Raw genomic sequence first — 10,023 nt, 5'->3', positions numbered from 1 at the left:
GCAGTGGCTGGATGTGCTCTCGGCCTGTGCTGAGGCAGAACATCTCTCCTGCAGAAGCTCAGCTCCTTTCAGAGCAGTGGCCTCTGCATGTCCTTTTCCCTCAGGAAAGAGATGCACATCCCTGCCTTCAGCACACCTGCAGTGGGACCTACCTGTGAAAGCCTTCCATTGCTTCTGCACTTCCAGCTGGCTCCCTGAAAATTTTCAAATGTCATTCCACTCGAACCTCTGATTTTAAGGCATCTCCGAGGCCTATTGCTTGGCATTTAGTATCTATGAGGGAAGATTGCCTTGGCTTAAATGCTGCTGGTGGATGTTGGCCTCAGGCTGGAAAAGAGGGAAGAGATTTGGGGTGGCTGGGACATACCTGGCAGCTGTGTGGGAGCTCAGGGAGGTCAGAAACAGGAATTGCTGTCAGAGCCCCTCTGCAAACAGCCGTGCCTCCATTCCCAGGTAATGCCAGCTGTTCCCTGTGGTCCCTCTGGGCTGTCGATGGTGTCTGTCCGGGATGAAACATCCCTGCATGCCTGTTCAGAGCAGTCCCTGGCTGAGGAGCCACAGGCAGCCCTTTAGCCGTGTCTGTGCCTGCGCTGTCTGGTGCCCCAGTACCCATGCCGGGACGTGCGTTCGGCACGCCGCGAGCCACGGGCAGGGCACGGCAGCTCCTGCCCTGCAGAGTCAAAGACAGGATGTGCTCTCTGCCTTTCGGGGGCTCCGGGCTCCTCCAGTCCCGCACCGGGCACGGTCGCAGAGGGAGCAGCGGCCCCAGCGCTGCAGCCCCGCCCGTTCGGCGGGTGTCCCCCGGAGATGGGACACGGGGGAGGGGGAGGCGGGCGCTGCTGCTCGCAGGGGAGCGCGGTGGCCACGGGGCTACCGGGGCGGGGTGGGTTCGGCATCCCGCGGAGGCTGCGGGGCGGTTCCGTGTCCGCCCGCGGGGCCGGAGGCGGCGATGCGGGAGTGGCGGTGCCGATGGGGTCCAGGCACCGGCACAGCCCCGGCTCCCAGCGGCCACAGCGAGAACGGGACCCGAGCCCCACGCCGGCCGCAGGCGGAGCGGCAGCGCCCGTCCCGATGCCGCAACCGATCCCAGCCCCGAACTTCTGGCCCTGCCACCCACACCTGCCCGCCAAGGAAGAAGCGGCTCTGCCCGGCTCCTACAGCAGGCACCGGCAGGGCCAGGACCCAGATCCCGATCCCACCTAAGCGCCACGGGCACCGCGCAGCGCCGGGAGCAGCCCCGATCCGGATCTCCGCTCCGGCGGTCCGAGCGCCGGTCCCGCCGCAGCCCGGGCCGAGCATGCCCCGCAGAAGGCGGGGTGGGCGCGGATCCGCCGCATTTACGGGCGGGGGGCGGGGCCCGCACAGGTGTGAGCACAGGTGTGAGCACAGGTGTGAGCACAGGTGTGAGCACAGGTGTGCACAGATGCGTGGGGCCCCAGCGCGGCTGCGCGGGGCGGGACCGTGGGGGATTTAAGCCGCGGGGAGAGCCAGGTGCAGCTATTTGCTGCTCGGCGCTCGGTGCTGGAGTCTGCGGCCAGCTGGGTCCTGTATTTCTTTTTCTCTATAGCTCTCTTATTCACCCTTCCTTCCTTCCCCTCACCAAACCCCCCGCCCCCCTCTCCCCTTTAGCCCTCCCCTCTCTCCCGGGCGGTCCACCTTTACACCCCCTTCCCTGTCCTCCCTCTCTATTCCCCTACTCACCCCAACCCTACCCTATCCCTCCATCCTATCCCTCTTCCTTCCCTCCCCAACTGGGCTTCCCCGTGCCCCCTCTCCCTGCTCCCCTTTCCCCCACCCCGGCTCCTCCTGCCGCCTTTCCATGATACCTTCTGCCCTCCACACGTTCCGCCTCCTTCCCCAAACCTGCTTTCAGTCCTTCTTTCCTCCACCCTGCCTTCCCCCCAGCCCCCTCCCCGGCTGTCCTGCACACCCCGACCTCTCCCCACCTGCCCCCTGTCCGTGTCCCCTTCCCCTCGACTGCCGCTCTGCTCCCCTATTCTCGTTCCCCATTCCCTGCTCTCCTTCTTTCCCCGCAGCCGCGGGGCTCGGGGCGCTGGAGAATAAAGCCCAGAGGGCCGGAGCCCGGCGCCCCCCGCCCTCGCTGGGGTCCCCAGACGGGGCCGGACCCACTCTCCGTGTCCCCCCATTCTGGTCCAACACATCGCCCGACACTGCCGGGGCTCCAGCTTTCCCAACATCAGAGTGGGAGTAACATAAGTGTCCGGCAAGAAGCGAGGATTGCATTTTCAGGGCTGCTCCTACATCTCTGCCATACATTAACACTCATTGCCACGAGGTGTTTTCAGTCCCAAGGCAGTTCTTGAGCTGGGATCCCAGAGTGATTGGCACAAGCACCAGTTGTGCAATTCTCTTTCAGAGGGCGCTGCAGTACTGTGAAGCAAAGTAGTGGGTCAGAGTTCTGAGCTGGTTTAAAAGGCACCACTGACATGGCTGACAGAACAAACTCCTCGGAGTATTTCTGGTCTTACGAATATTACTGGGATTACAAAGATCCAATCCCAGTAGATGGAAGCAAGTTGAAGGTTAATAAATGTAAGTATTGTGGAGTAGTAGGTGCTAATCTTGCACAGGGAAAATGTTGCATACCTTGTCTCACTGACCTGGTTTTATTTCCTTGCAATAGAGTCTATGCCAGTTGCCTGGTTTGTGTGAATGGGTGTTTGCCTTCAGGCTGGAAAATTACGAACAAACACTCTGGGCTTTATCTTGCAGTATTTGCAGCTATAAGACTGCTGACACTAATTCTTGTTTACGAGGACAGATTTTTTTTTTTAGTCATTTGCTAATGACTTGCGAATCTGTAGTGTGGGGTGCTAGTTACCTGTGTACTGCTGTCACCAAAGTTCACTGAAAGAGCAGAGGTTTTCATAAAAATACTGTGTTTTCATCTTGGGACAAGGCTGACATTGCAACTGGTAAACATTCAGACTTTTAGTAAAGGAAATGTGTATTTCCACTAGACAGGAACAATAAGCTGCAAGCATATTCTTTGTCCTTTCCTCCTTTGATTTAGTGCTGCTGAACTAATAAAGTAATAGTGTCCATTATTGTGCAAATGCTTTGCTGCTGTGGAAACTGATTCTGCTGAGCTTTGCAGTTTATTTCCAAAGGACATGAAGTAGCATTCACCTATCTTGCCTTGCCATTGCTCCTTCCATTTCACACCTTGCTTTGCACAGTGAAACAGCAGTATCTTTTTATGGCTACTTGTATTGTCAAATGATTTTGGTTTTTCTAATGTAACTGTTCTGGTTAGGTTTTGCTAAAATTAAATGACAAGCTGCGTCCCAGCAGATTAACCGAGGGTGATGTGCGGACTGACAAAGACCAAGGGAGAGCAGGCAGGGTGTGTTGGAGTCACTTGGGCTGCAGGCAGTGCTTTCCCTTGATTTCTGTCAAGCCTCTGCCTGTGGTTGTATCTTCAGTTCGTTAACAAAGTTACAGGCTTTACTAATTGCTCTTTAGTTTACTGAAGATGACTGCAACTGTTCAGATGTGCATTCAGAGACTAACATGGTTTTTCCCAAGGTTATCACAGTGAAATTATTATATATTCCAGGAAAATGTGATGGCCTTTCAGAATATCTTCACGTCTCTCTCACTAACAATCCAACAAACTGCCTTTCTGATGGTGAAGGTTGAATTCTGTGGTAGGAGCTGCTTGTCCTGCGCTTGCTCGGACAGCAGTAGGAAAAAAAAGAGCAGAAACTTATTCTGCACCACCTCTAGAAAAGTTCTTCTGTGCATTCAGATCAGCCAAGGGTTTATTGCCTCCAAACTTAGAGCACTTAAAGAAAGTGGTGTGATTATCCACATCCTTCCCTACAGAAAATCTTGCTCTCTAACGTTGTAGAGCAACATTTGGTGCTGTTGGGACCAGGCAAATTATGAGCAGCTCCTCTGATTCTCTCAATTTTAAAGTTAGGACAGATTATTACCCCCAAATTCCAGTGGGGAAACCCCAAACTGCTAAGCTAAGCTAGATGTAAGTCTCTGGCATGTGGCTGGCAGAGCAAAACCCAAAAATCAGGAATAAACCTTTCCCATTTTCTCCTTAATAACATTTTTCTACCATTTGGATCACCTGGTGAGTAAACAGAGGTGGCATTTGTGTTGTGGCACTTCCCTCCCTGGCAATTGATAGGGTATTTTATTTCAGCTGCCTGTTTTCTTGAAATTTGTAGAAACTGTGCTTCTGAGACAAGATGCTCTCCCTCCGTTAAATTTAATTTAAATTTGTTAACAGTTCTGTGGAGGAAATTACCCCATATGTGCCTAAGAGTGATCTCCTCAGCCTTATTTCCATTAAAAAGCAGGGTAAACTGATCTCATATTGACTTTTTAGTCCCACTTATTCTGACACCCCCCCCCACCAAAGAAGTAGAGAAGTCTGCCACCTTTCAGGCATTTTTATACTCCAAGAAGATGAAAATAGACATTTTCAAAATGTCCCTGGCCAAAGGAAGAATAAAATAAGCTGCCGTCCCCACTGATATTTTTCAGTAGCCCAGCTTAAACTACTGTTTCTGATAAGGGTACAGCTGGGCCAGCTCTAGTTTTGGGTTTAAAAGGAGCTGGGCTCATTTTCTTAATCTCTTTGTGGTTTTGATGCCAACACATACTGAACTTTTTCACAAAGAAGCACTCAATCAAACATGCGGACCTGTTTCAAAGAACACAATGTTTTCTGTACTTTCAGAGGGAAGATTTATTTTATCTTGGTCAGTATTGGTCTCTGGAGTCAGTGACCCTTCTTTTTCCACCTCATCTGAAGTGAGCCACCGGCTGGGAATCCAGGGCAAAGCACCCAAACTTCCCAAGGCCACCACGAGCACCACAGTGACACCAGGAAAGAGCATTTTTGAAACAGTGGCCAAAGGTGCTGTGGGAATGGGAGCGGATCCGTCCCCTCCCTCAGTGAGCCCAAGGCTCAGGCAATAAAATTGGCACAGCACTGAAGCCTCCATGAAAGAGCAGCTGCCTTTGCTCCCCCAGCCACCTCACACTCCCACTAAACCGGCTGTGGACACACTTTGGCACTGCCAGCCCTCTTGTTCCTGAAATAAACCATGTGCTCCTGGTAAAGCAGGCAGCATCTTGCCCTCTTCCATGGTGGCTGCAGGGGCACTGCAGCTGGACAGGGCAAGGGGCACATTCTCTTCCACTGCACTGATGTGCTGGGAGGGGCACAGACACTTTGCAACAAACTCCCCTTGCTATTTCTCTTGGTATAAACTGCTCTCAAAGCTGGAATTCCCTTCCTGAGGGCCTCTCCTCAAAAGATCCTGCAGGATTAGGCAGTAACCACTCAGGCTTCCTGCACGGTGGTTGTGTAAAAGGAGCCACGTTCTAATATCTGCACAGGTCCAGTCACCAGGACATTCTCTGGAGGCTTTGCCCAGCCCCTCCCTCATCCCTGCTGCCATACCCTGTTAGGAGGCTCCCAAGACCTTTAACAAATTGGCACTTGGAGTCCTCTCTCTGAAAGGAGAAATGTAATGGATCAAACGGCACACCTTTACTAGAGATGATGCTGTGCTTTATTTCTGCCATGCAGAATGCACGTGACAGAATTACTCTGCTGTGCCCACAGACTCCATCGTCATTGACTTTTAGGTTGGCCTTGCTGCGTTTGTGACATTTCTTTTCATTATTTTGCTGTGTATGTCCTGCTCCGGATCAACGCCAGCAAAGTATAACCAGAGATGAAGTAAGCGAAAAAATAACCTGTAGGAAACATGCACTGCCTCCAGTGGCCCAGCAATGACACATAACGTTTGTAACTGCACAGAGGGGAAACTTCTTCTGTCAGTATTTGGTCAGAGTGTCTCTTGACCCACTGCTTCTCCTTATCTGATCAGAAAACTCAGCTCAGCAGGCTGGGTAGACATTCAGGATTAGGTCACAAACAAGCAGAGGGAAACAGCAGTCAAAGGGAGCACTAATATTCTCATTTATTGCCACCCTAGGGCCTCTGGCATAATCACAAAAAGTAACAAAAACAATTTAAAAAGGCAGTTTACCCCCCCAAATAAATCACAAAGCAGGAGTTGGACTAACAACACACAGACATGGAAATGGAAGTGAAATTGCAGGGCAAGAGGCATGTTGACAAAAATTTTCTGTTCCTAAAAAACTGGCAGGAGAAGACTGTGTACTTGAAAATTGCAGAGTACTTGCAAGACTTAAACAAAGTATTCATTTTTAAAGCTTTTTTCATTTTTTCATCATGTTACTGAGCAAAATACTTGGCTTAAAAATACACATATTTATCCCTCTTGTATTCAATTTTAGCCATCAAAGGGGCCATTGTGAACAAGGCAGGTCTAGAAATGTTTACTGTGAGAAAACAATTTTACAACTGAAAAAAATTTCACTCAGTACTGTGAGAAAACAATTTTAGGACTGAAGAAACTATTAAACCCAGTCACACACAAAACTTGTCCTTTTTGGTTGAGTTCTCTTTGTTTTTTAAGCCCCACTTCAATTCCAGTTCTCCCAATTCCAGCACCGAAACCCAGTGGAGTGCTTGAAAGGAGCCACTAGTGTAAACTTGCACCCTCTTCCCTGTCATCCTCTCTGTTGTGTCCCCCACCCACTGCCCTTGGCATGACAATCATCCAATATCTCTGTGGAAACCTCACGTTTCTTTTCTTATGATAATCCCAATACAATCACCCAACAAATGCATGCTCACATCCCGATAGGGGCTGGAAACTTTTACCTTCATTGTTTCTCTGCTCATCCATCTCTGTCAAGCCCAGGGAGATGCAGGACTCCCTGTGCTCTCCCAGCTCACCCATGGCGTGGTGAGAGGATGCAGCTTCTCTGGGCACCCTGTGCCAGGACCTGTCTGTGGAGTTGTGTTTTTATGTTTTATTGTATTTTCATTCTCTAATGGTTCATTCCTGTGTATCCCCCCGTATTCCCTTTGGTTTCTCCTGCCTTAGCTCATGTGTCCATCACCCTAAACCTGATGAGTCGTTCCCCTCCCCCCTCCCAGGTGCGTTGTCTGTCACTCGGCGTACCTTCCCATCTATCTGGAAGCTTCCACAGAGGGCGTCGGGTGATTGGACAAGGGCCTGGAGTCCTTCCCTTGGTCCTCCCTAACTGGATCCCTTGTCTGTCTATCCTTGAGAGAGCTACTCCCATGTTCTTCCCTATTGGCTGGTTGGATTTCCCTTCCCTCCCTTTAAATGTTACTGTTTCAGAGCACTCTCTACCTCTCTTCTGCAGGAGCTGTTCATGTTTGGTTGGCGTGTGAGGCTCTCCCTCACAGTCTGAATAAATTTGGATTAATCCCCAGGAGCGTGATGCCTTGTTACTGCTGCTGGGATCAGCTGCCTTTTGACCCACAAAGGCACTCCCTAAAGCCTGCAAGGGTCCAGTGGGGAGTGCCTCTCGCTGTCCGTCCACCCGCCCCTGGTGGAGCTAGCCAGGGCTGGTTGGAGGTCATCTACAGCAGAGTGGGGATGAGATGTGGCACTGTCCATTCTCACAGCCAGGAATTCCTTCCCAGTATCCCATCCAGCCCTGCCCTCTGGCAGTGGGAAGCCATTCCCTGTGTCCTGTCCCTCCATACCTTGTCCCCAGTCCCTCTCCAGCTCTCCTGGAGCCCCTTCAGGCCCTGGAGGGGGCTCTGAGCTCTCCCTGGATCCTTCTCCTCTCTAGGTGAGCACCTGCAGCTCTCCCAGCCTGGCTCCAGAGTAGAGGGTCTCTACCCTTCAGAGCACCTCCATGGCCTCCTCTGCACTTGTTCCAACAGCTCCACATACTGCTTTGTGCTGGAGACCAGGTCTGGGGCAGCTCTGCAGGTGGGGTCTCACCTGACTGGGAGAGAGAGGCAGAATCCCCCCCATTCCCCTACCTCTTTTGATGCAGCGTTGATGCAATTTTGGCTGTGCATGACACCCATCTCTTCCCCCACTGCACAACACCAAGGGTTAACACCTGGCAAGGGCCCTCTGCCCTCTGGAGCAGAGTCCTTTGTTCTTACCTGCACATCTGCACACAAACCAGGTGCTGCCACAGTGCCTTCCAAAGGCCAGTGCAACAGCTCTCTCTACTTAGGCCACAGTGGAATCCTGAGACACTGAGGTCCTGGACTGGAATCCATGATCCGATTGCAGCACACACTTCTCTGCAATACTGAGTGATTTGGTGCCAGCTTTGATGGGTGACTTCAGGAGAGCGGGGAAGACTGATGCCTGTACAAGCCCTGCATGAGGTGTCCATGTCCCAGTCCTTCTTGTCAGCACTGCACGATCCCACAGAAATAACACAAAAGGTCTGGAACACAGGACCACTGATTTCAAACCCATCTGCCTGCTGAGGCAGCTGATGATCACACTGCTGTGGTGCAGAGCATTAACATTTGCTTCAATTACATGTATTAACATCCAAAATTACACAGAAAAATATGGGTTTGTGGCCAGAGACGGTTCCTGGCTAAGGCTCAATTTTCACACAGTGGAAAGAGGACGGGGCCAGCTCCTTCCAGGTGTCCAATGCATTTCACTGGAGGCTGTGCGTTCCTGATAGCCATGCACAACACAATTCTTCTGGTTATCACCTTCCTACCAGACGGTGTAATGTTGGAGAGAAACCCAAGCTGGATGCCCAGAGAGTTGGAAGATCTGCATGTCTCATCCCTCATCCCTGTTTCTTGTTCTCAGAGATGCTCAGTCCAGGGTCCTGGGGCTCCCTGCTGGCTCCAGACAGATCTCTTACCATAAGGAACTCCATTCAGTATTTGGATGTGGTGCATGAGCACCCTTATACTAAATTACAGATATGCAGCTGCCTTCATCCTTCCAATCACACCTCCCTCAGAAAATGATACCAAATATTGCCACTGCACTTGTTTTTGTCCAAACCCACAGAGTCAGGAATTGGCTTTCCTGTCCTTTGAAAGACTTTTTCAGTTGTGTCTTATCTCAGCTCCAGTTCTGTGATTTTGCCTGGGCTGAGGTCAGTCGCAGCACTGCCTGAGAGTGACCTGCCCTGACCAGGTGGGTCTCTGGGTACTGGGGCACTATAACTCTTCCAGCCTCCTCTCTGCTGTTCCAGGGGTGCTTAACAGCTAACAGAGCTGGCCAGAGCTCTCTTCAGACAGTCCCCAGGTCCCTGGGATGCATGTTCTCCAGCTGATTTTAAAATATGGATAGCTGGCTGGTGGTATTTGGCTGCTTGATAGACAGGAAAGAAAACATCCTCTTTTGGTAAGAATTAATTTTGTCTTCCTTCTGTCAAACAAAGAGGAACAATGTCTTGAATACACCTGCAGCATAGAAAGAAAATTCCAAACCTGCCTGCCTGTGCTGGGCCTGCTGCTGAGACATATGCACAAACAGTCTTTTTGGTTCTTCAAAAAGATAAAAATGCCTGTAATAAACATTACATAAGTAATTTTGTCTCTCAAACTGTTCAAGAAAAGGGAAATTGGAACTTTAATGTTCCACTGAGAGATGTTGAATCAAATCTTCCCCGAGTTTGAACCCAGTAATAAAATACGGATTTTTTTGACCAAGGTAGGTCTATATAAGAACAGCTCAGGAGGCTCTCACAGCTCACAGTGATGAGGACAGAACACAGAAAAATGTTAAAGGTGAAGTGTTAGTCCCCTGAATTAATGTCCTGATGGAGCCAATTTTTTTTGCAAAGAGACATAACAGTTTCTTCCCCTTGTTTCTGAGTCTCTGTGTCACCCTCTAACTCATAATCTGCACTAGTGCGGATCAATCTGATATGGATAAGCAACATATCCAGCTCCTGTTCTCCAAGCCACATGTCTCAAATGTAAATGGCAGTCATGAATACAGAAACAGCTGCGGAAGAAAGAGGAGAGAAAAATCAGAACAGATATGTTTCTATTTCCCCACAGGATTACCAAGCCAAGCTGCTTGGTACCTCCAGGACTATGCTTTAAAAGAGTCCCCTAACTCTTTTCCTAGCTGGAAAATCTGGAGTGGCTTTGTGCATGCAAAGCCAATGATCCTATTC

At 50.5% G+C, this 10,023-nt stretch overlaps 1 long non-coding RNA gene across 1 annotated transcript; it reads left to right on the top strand.

Moving 5' to 3' along the window:
- The first annotated feature begins 2,482 nt into the window (after positions 1–2,482).
- LOC116184011 (uncharacterized) lies at positions 2,483–7,326 on the top strand. The gene is made up of 2 exons (XR_004148729.1): positions 2,483–2,553; positions 7,025–7,326. It is a non-coding gene; the product is annotated as an uncharacterized LOC116184011 (long non-coding RNA).
- Positions 7,327–10,023: the final 2,697 nt, after the last annotated feature.

The sequence above is a fragment of the Lonchura striata genome, chromosome 2 (assembly GCF_046129695.1).
Source record: "Lonchura striata isolate bLonStr1 chromosome 2, bLonStr1.mat, whole genome shotgun sequence".
NCBI lineage: Eukaryota > Metazoa > Chordata > Aves > Passeriformes > Estrildidae > Lonchura > Lonchura striata.
The sequence above is the reverse complement of the archived record's forward strand: the minus strand, read 5'-3'. Positions and strand labels throughout refer to the sequence as shown.